The 9163-nt window shown below is 38.9% G+C and overlaps 1 pseudogene; it reads left to right on the forward strand.

Moving 5' to 3' along the window:
• Positions 1–8063: 8063 nt before the first annotated feature.
• Positions 8064–8529, forward strand: LOC119544970 (annotated as a pseudogene).
• Positions 8530–9163: the final 634 nt, after the last annotated feature.

A 9163-nucleotide genomic window follows, 5' to 3' on the forward strand; every position in this document is an offset into this window, starting at 1 on the left:
GGAATATTAGAGTGGAAAGATGGGAAGAACCTGAATCATTGATGACACCATCATGTTGACCGTGAAGTCATCATATCTGAGAATACTTGTGAAACAGTAAATGCCTGTGTTCATTTAGGCCATTTTGGTTGTGTTTTTTGTTTCTTGCTGAAAGCACCCATCCAGATAGAGCCTTTCTTCAGGTGCATAGCAGATAATGATGGTGTTTGGCCCACAGCACATCAGGTTTCTTATTATAATTTCTGTACCTCCTGCTACTTCCAACACACACAGGTGCTTTTATCACCCAGTCCTGGGCCTCTTCCTTGGAGGATGCTTGGGCTACTAGGGCTGCTTAACCTACAAGGATGTCACACACCTGGGAGTGTTTGTTTCCTCTCTTTTGTCTGAGATCTCCCTGGTGCTGCTCCCAGCTCCCTCACTGGTCTTCCCATGAATCCTTCAGCCACCCAGGATCCCCTCTTGGCAGGAGAGCTCTTGCCTGGTCTGGACTCTGGGTCTGGGAACCTCCACATTGTCCACATGTCTCTCTTCTCCTTTTCATCAGCTTCTTCATCAAAAAGGGTGTCATTACTTTCTAACTCAAGTTCCCTCTTTCAAAAAGTGCATTTAGTCAACCATGGCACAATTGTGATGATGCCACCTGGGGTGGACTCTGGTGGCCAGGGGTTGGCAGCCACCAGCCAGGCACAGACAGGGGATTTAAAGTGCCCCACTCAGCCCATGCTGCTGCAGTGACAAGAACACATCTCCTGTCCTCTATTTCTACCCTGGGGAAGTCTCCTTCTTAGACATTTTCTGTCCTGGGGGTGGATGTGTCCTCTAGGTGAAGCAGCAGAGAATTGAGAGGGTGTGTGCTAAGTGGGAAGGGGAGGGGCTTGTCAGAACAAGAAGAGGGAAGCAGCAGGGTCATCTCAGACTCCTCTCCCTGCTGAGTGAGGTTCTGATGCTGAAGAAGACACGATTCCCTCCCCTTGACATGGGGCACTGGAGACTCTGAGGTGGGAGAGCTCTGATGCCATTTTCTGCCATTTCTCTCCATTACCACAACTCCCATTCTGCTAGGCGCTAATGTCCAAAGGAAGCTGCTGGAAGCCCAGGACTATAGTGGCTACCCTTTGTGTGGTCCTTTAACACAGGAGAGTGGTGTAGAGCTCTTTGCAGAGCCCACATGGCCGCATAGTTTAGGAGGTTCTTGGGAACCCATCCACAGAGAGTACAATGTGAATGCTCCCCCTGGAACTGTGCAAACCAGCTGCCAATCCCATGATTGTGGGATTATTATTCAGGGGATCTGGTTCTTTTTATGGCAACTGATGAGTCATTCCCCTTCTCTGGCCTTCAGTTTCTCCACCTGCAAAAAAAAGACAATTTTAGACTAAGTTATGGCTCAGCCAACTTCAGTTTGAATGTTCTTTCATGCTGGCTGTAAACAAAGATCATGAATGACAAATAAATGATGAAGTAAGTGAGGCATTCTTTTGGCTTTGGTTCTGGGGTAGTTCATGAGAAAAGGGACAGAAGGCCAGAGTGGACCATGCAAATATATATGATTTCAGAGTCTGGGAAATAGCAGCAGGCCAAATCTAAGAGGATCATGGGCCTGGACCCAGAGGCAAATATGCTGGTGCCAATCTGCTGAGATTTTATTCCAGGCCCTCTACATTGTTCACTGCACTTGGATCTCCTTTGTGCCCTTTCTTGATTACCTCTGACTCACTCTCCAAAACTCAGTTTACCCACCAGCTTCTCATGAAGCCTTCCCTGAATTCCTTCTGCCCACCTCAAGATTCCCTGTAGGTTAACAGGATCTTACCTCTAACAGAACACCTGGGAGGACTCTGTTCATTGTCTACACTGACTATCTTTGATTCATCATGACCTGAGTCCACCTGGGCTCTGGCCTCCTCCTTGCAGGCAGACAGTGCTAGGGCTTCCCTCCCAAGCTTCAGTGTGGGGCTCCTTGCTGAGGCTGGAACCCCAGGCCTTGGTGCTGTCTCCTTCAGGCCCCCACAAAGGGAAATGCCCCTGAGGTCCTGCTGTCTTCCTGGGTTGCCACAAGTGGTTAAGGCAAGTGACTGTCACTTACAGAATCCTGATGGATGTGCCCTTTCCAGGACTGGGGAATGCTTTCTGCCTTTTCTGGTCTTGCATCCTTCTCCCACATTCTCCCCTCTCTCCCTCCGCTGGGAAGACCCCTGCTGTGGTCTCAATGGGCCACAGATTCATATCCTCTCAAAGCAGTCACCACTTCATTCACCATATTAGATGGAAGTGCTGTGTTTAAGTGAATGTTTTCCCAGTTAGCAGCAAGCTCCATAAGGGCAAGAACTGTGTCATATCAATCTGTACAATTCCAACAGCAAAGTGCCAAGCATATGTGGGAACTCAAGACATGTTTGTTGAGCTCAGTTTAGTCGAGTCACCCATGTATCTGGGGGAGTATGAAATATTTCTGATCCAGTATGATTCTTATTTGGGAGGTGGGATCTGGTTGGAGAGTGCAGAAAAATCAACAACAGTTTCTGTCTCCTGGCATTCAGGAAACATGAGCTTGAATCTTTGAGGGCTGGTAAAACTCAAAGTCAGGTGAGTGATGACATCTTGAGTTGTCTGTAGCTGTGGGGTGGAGGAATCAGGTTTCAGCTCTTGAATGAAGGGAGGCCTGGAAGGGCCTGGGAAATGTCGGTCATGGCCAGATGGGAATGAGAATATAAACTTGGTGACAGAGCAGAAACCCAGTCTTAGAGGTTGGATATATTTGGTAGTGATTGAGAGGAGGGCAGGGGCTGGTGGTGGTGGAGATTAAGGGGGAACATGTTATATCAAGTCTCAGGGTGCAGGGTTACATCCTATCACCTGGAAGAGAGGGGATTCTAGTATCATGCCATGCTCAGTTCTCACTGTCTAGGGACCCAAGTTGGCTGAGCTGCTCATTGAAGTTTTCATTGTCACTGGTTTAGTTTTCTGTTACGGGAATTATAGAGCTTGATGAACTCACCTCCCAGTGGAGAGCTGTCCCATCCCTGCATTGAAGCAGGCTGGCCCAGGGTCAGAAGAAGGATTAAAGATGCTTTTGGGGGATAGAATTTCATTAGTTCATTCAAGTGGCTGCACAGTAGTTAGTGGGGGCTCTGAGCTTTGATCCACAGTGAAGAGAAGGGATGATATCCACCTGGAAGGTTTGAGAACAGGTTTCATCACTGGTTAGCCCTAGTAGGATTTTGGATTTTGCCTCCAGATGGGATTGACAGCATCTGTGGTTTGCACAATGCACCTCAAATAGATGTAATCCAGTCAACTGATTGAATAGAATGCTGCAGAATGCCTGCCAAAAGCAACTGGGGTTTGTTTTTACAGAACAGGGTCAGCTGAATCTTAAGGTCTTGCTGGGTCTCTGCAGTAAACCTTGTCATAAGCAGAGGAGGGTGCTCAGCTCCCTGTTTGCTGTAGCACATGTGCACGTTTCTAGCTTGTCCAAAACCTGAATCAAGATATTCAGACATAAATTAAATAGAAGGGGGCTATTACTGAGTTTAGTTTTGGAGACTGAGCTTTTGAGAGCCTGTTCCCTCCCACTTTCATTTTGGCCGTAATTCCCATTGCCAAACAATAAGCATTGTTTTAAATTATGTTTTCATGGAGTTTAATTAGATGGCTTTAGTCATCATTAGTGAATGATCATGCCCAACGTCTCTTTGCTTCAAGCCTTAAGCTGATGCAAAATTTTTCAGATAGTATATGGATAGAAACTTGGGATAGGAATAGGTGAAGAGGACAAAGTGTGCAGTTTAAGATCATTTTAACTCCACCTCAATTGATCTTCATTTATCCATAACCCAGAGGAAAAATCTTGGCCAGTCTTGATTCCTCTCTACTTCCTACCAATTTCTCCTCTCCCATATTATTTTGAAATAAATCTCAGATACAGTATCATTTAACCAAGAAACATTTCAGTTTGCATCTCCAAAGGTTGACAAAGTTTAAAAAACATAACCCCAGCACTATTAAAAATAACTACCTAACATATTTTCCAATTTCCAACTGTCATAAAAGTAATACATTTATAAAGGTTTGCTTTTTTGAATGCTGATTCAAATAGGGTTTGTAAAGATTGATGATTCAAATAGTGTACACACATTGTGATTGGTAAATGAGTCTTTTCCTAAAATATTATTATTATTATTTTTAATTAGAGAAGTAGTAGATTTACAGAAAAGTCATGCAAAAATACAACATTCTCAACTTTGTTGCAATTGATGAAAGAATTCTAAAATATTACTGTTAACTATAGTCCATTGCTTGCATTAGGTTTATTTTCCCATATACCACCCTATTATTAACATCTTGCAATACTGTCATACATTTGTTATAATTTATAGAAGAACATTCTTATGCTTGTACTATTAACCCCAGACCATCATCCACAACATGGTTCACTGTGTTATATAGCATCATGTTTTATCTTCTAACTTTCATTCTAGTAATATACACAATGCAAAACTTCTCCTTTCAACCATTGTCACATACATAATTCAACACTGTTGATTATACTCATGATCATGTGCTACCAAAACCTCTATCCATTTCCAAACATTTCCAATGAACCTAAATAGAACTTCTGTACAAATTAAGCAGCAGCACCCCATTCTCTACCTCAGACTACCTCCTGGTACCCTGTAACTCTATGAGTTGGGGTACTATAATTAGTTCACATCGGTGAGATCATACTGTTATCCAAGCACCATTTGCTGAAAAGACAGTTCTGTCCCAGTTCACTGGATTTGGCAGCCTTTGTCAAATATCAATTGGCCATAGAAATGAACATCTATGTCTGAATTCTCAATTCAATTCCATTGGCAAGTACCATACTGTTTTTTTAAGTTAATAAGGTTGACTTTTATTAAAGTTCACCTGTTAAAAATTTCACAAAAAGGACATATTAGAATTTGCTGTTTGTTCAAATTCTAAATTTTTGGGATAAAGTATACTCACTATTCACTATGGACTATAAAATCAGAACTCCATTTTAATCAATTGGCCTTTTAACTTGATTTCTAAAAATTGCTTATCTTTCTGTTTGCCTCAGGATCATTTTAGAAAAACACAGTGCCTGATTTTGATCAAAATTGATATACATCTTAGTTACACATTTAAGATTAAAATTTCAGCTAGGCTTCCATCATAAAGAAAATGATAATTGATAAAATGTAAATGACCATGTGATCTATTTATGACAATAAATGAGGACTATAAATCACAGAACCATTTAGTAATGGTAGCAGAATAAGTAACTTGGCTAATTCACATATAAGTGCCATGCTCTTTTGAACACTGCAGCTTTGTAATATGCTTTAAAGTCAGGAAGTGGGAGTACTCCAACTTTGTTCTTCCTTTTCAAGATTTTTTGGCTATGCGGAGCCCTTTACCCTTCCAAATAAATTTGACAATTGACTTTTACATTTCTGTAAAGTAGGCTGTTGAAAGTTTGATTGAGATTGAATTGAATTTGTAAATCAATTTGGGTAGAATTGATATCTTAACAAAGTTTAGTCTTACAATCTGTGAACATGGCATGCCCTTCCATTTATTTAGATTTTCTTTGATTTATTTTAGCAGTGTTTTATAGTTTTCTGTGTTCAAATCCATTACATCCTTGGTTAAATTTATCCCTTGATGTCTGATTCTTCTATTTGCTATTATAAAAGGAAATATTTTTTTATTTCCTCCTCAGATTGCTCAATGGTAGTGTATAGAAATAGTACTGAATTTTGTGTGTTGATCTTATATCCTGTCACTTTGCTGAACTCACTTATTAGCTCTAGTAGCTTTGTTGTAGAGTTTTGTGGACTTTCTATATATGGGGTTATGTCATCTGCAACAGTGAAAGTTTAACATCTTCCTGTCCCAATTTGGGTGCTTTTTATTTATTTTTCTTGCCAAGCTACTCTAGCTAGAACTTCTATCACAATGTTGAATAACAGTGGTGACAGTGGGAATCCTTGCTGTGTTCCAGATCGTAATAGGAAATATTTCAATTTTTCACCATTGAGTAAGATGATAAGGGGTAAGTTTTTCTTACATGCCCTTATCATGCTGAGGGTTTCCTCCTACTTCTATCTTTCAAAGTGTTTTTATCAAGAAAGAATGCTGGATTTTGTCAAATGCCTTTTCTGCATCAATCTAGATTATCATGTGGTTTTCCCCTTCAATTTCTTAATGTGGTGTATTACATTAATTGATGTTCTTATGTTGAACCACCATTACATACCTGGGATATAACTGTTTGATCATGGTGTCCAATTCTCTGGATGTGCTGTTGGAATTGATTTGCAAGTATTTTGATGAGGATTTTTGCATTTATATTCACTAGAGAAATTGGTCTTTTTTTTTTTTGGTATTATGTTTATCTGGCTTTAGTATTAGAGTAATGTTTGCCTCATAGAATGAATTAGGTAGTGTTTCCTCACCTTCAATTTTTTGGAAGAGTTTGGGCAGGATTAGTGTTAATTTTTCTTGGGATATTTGATAGAATTTGTCTGTGAAGCCATCTGATCCTAGGCTTTTTTTGTTGGGAGGTTTTCAAGAACAGATTTGATCTCTTTTCTTGTAATGGGTCATTTAAAGTATTCAAATTTTTGCAAAGGTAGAGTAGATTGTTCATGTGTTTCTAGGAATTTGTCCATTTCATCTAGGGTATTTGTATACAGCTGTCCATAGTGTCTTCTTATGATCCTTTTTATTTCTGTGGGGTCAGTAGTAACATCCCTCCTCTCATTTCTGATTTTATTTATTTGAATCTTATCTCTTTTTTTCTGTCAATCTAGGTAAGGGTTTGTCAATTTTACTAATCTTTTCAAGGAACCAATTTGTGACTGCTAATTCTCTCTATTTTATTTATTCTCAACTCATTTATTTTTGCTCTGATCTTTGTTATTTCTTCCCTTCTATTTACTCTGGTGTTAGTCTTCTGTTCTTTCTCTAGTTCTTTCAGGTGTGCAGGTAGGTCTTTGATTTTATCTTTTTCTTCTTTGTAATGTAGATATTTAGGGCTATAAATTTCCCTCTCAGCACTGTCTTCACTGCTCCCATAAATTTTGATATATTGTGTTCTTGTTTTATTTGTCTCAAGATATTGACTAATTTCCCTTGTAGTTTCTTTTTTGACTGCATGACTGTTTAAGAGTTTTATGTAACTTCAAATATTTGTGGATTTTTCAGTTCTTCACCCACTTTTGATTGACAGCTTCATTCCATTATTTTCCAAGAGGATGCTTTTTGTGATTTCAATTTTTCTAAATTTATTGAGTGTTGCTTTGTGACTGTACATGTGGTTTATCCTGGAGAATGATCCTTGTACACCTAGAAGTATGCATATCTGCCATTTATGTGTGTGACATTTTGCATATGTCTGTTGGTTCTAGTTCATTTATCATATTATTTAAGTTCTCTGTTTCCTTATTGGTTTTCTGTCTAGATGTTCTATCTATTGATCAAAGTGGTGTACTGAAGTCTCCAAATATTATTGTAGAAACATCTATTTCTATTTTCAGTTTTGCCAGTTTTTCCCTGATGTATTTTGGGGCACTGTGGTTAGGTGATTAAATATTTATGACTGTTATTTGTTTTGGGGGATTAGCCCTTTTATTAATAAACTTTTTTTCTTTGTCTCTTACAATTTCTTTTGACTTAAAGTCTATTTTATCCAATATTAACATAGCTACCCCAGCTCTTTGTTGGTTACAATTTGCATGGAATATAATTTTCCATCCTTTCACTTTCAATCTACTTGTGTCATTGCGTCTAAGTGAGACTCTTGTAAACAACACATAGTTTGGTCATTTTTTTAAATCTATTCTATGTGTCTTGATTGGGGACTTTAATCCATTAATATTCAGTATTACTACTGTAAAGGCAGTACTTACTCTGGCAATTTTGTTTTTTTGGTTTAATATATCATTCTTTTTGCCTCTCTTTTCCTTTATTAAAACCTCCTTTGCTGGCCGGCTGCTGACAGATGGTAGCTCGAGTGGATCAGTCACCAGGGATGGCAGAGCATGAGGATGGAGTGGTTTTCTGGGCTTCTCTCCCGGACACTGAACAGAGTCCTGTGGCTCTCAGGCCTTTATGAGCCAGAAGCTGCCCGGTGGCCCCAGATCATGGAATAGAAGGTGCTAGAGGTTTAAGATTTGATACAAACGATCCAAGACCCAGAGAAGCCCAATACTTCAGAAGAACTGGAAGTTGTAAAGGAAAGTTGCGTAGAAGTTCAGGAGATAAATGAAGAAGACTATCTGGTTATTATCAGGTTCACACCAACAGTACCACACTGCTCTTTGGTGAATATTATTGGGCTATGCTTAAGAGTAAAACTTCAGTGATGTTTGCCATTTAAACATTTCTGAAGGAACCCACTCAAGAGAAGAGGACATTAACAAGCAGACAAATGATAAAGAAAGAGTGGCAGCTGCAATGGAGAACCCCAACTTATGGGAAATCATAGAGCTGTGCATCTTTGAACCTAATTAATAGCTATTTTAAGAGATACTGAACTATAATTGTTTGATATATTTGTTTAAACTCTTTGTAAAATGTAAAAGTCTCATGTTTAGTAACTACGTGAATTGTAACTCAAAGCATTTTTTAGAAGATTATTTTCAAGCAAGATTTAATTAAAAAGTAGTATTCAGTGTACAACAGTCCCAGGTTTTGTAACACTTAAGTGTTCAGAGAGAGGGATATTTTCAAGCTATTATGTGTAAGATGAGTTGCTATTTTTCTGATGCCCATTCTGATACAACTATTTTTCATGTCAAATATCTACTGTGCCCAAATGTATCCAATTTAAATCTTTACTTTGTAAAACATAAATAAAACAGAGATGATCCTTGTAAAAAAACAAAAAAATGAAAAAACTCCTTTTTTGTATAGTTGATCTTTTGTGATGTATCTGATCCTTTCTCCTTTCTGATTCTGTATATTTTAAAAATCCTTTCCCTGTGTATACCCTGGGGTTTATATTACACAACCCACATCTATAACCTACTAATTTGAAAAGATAACAACTTAGCTTCAATAGCAATATGTTCTCTGCTCCCATATTCTTCTGTTTCCCCACTTTATGTTGTTTTGTTCTACTTTATATTCTGCATGTCCATTATCA

The sequence above is a fragment of the Choloepus didactylus genome, chromosome 9, assembly GCF_015220235.1.
Source record: "Choloepus didactylus isolate mChoDid1 chromosome 9, mChoDid1.pri, whole genome shotgun sequence".
NCBI classification, from domain to species: domain Eukaryota; kingdom Metazoa; phylum Chordata; class Mammalia; order Pilosa; family Megalonychidae; genus Choloepus; species Choloepus didactylus.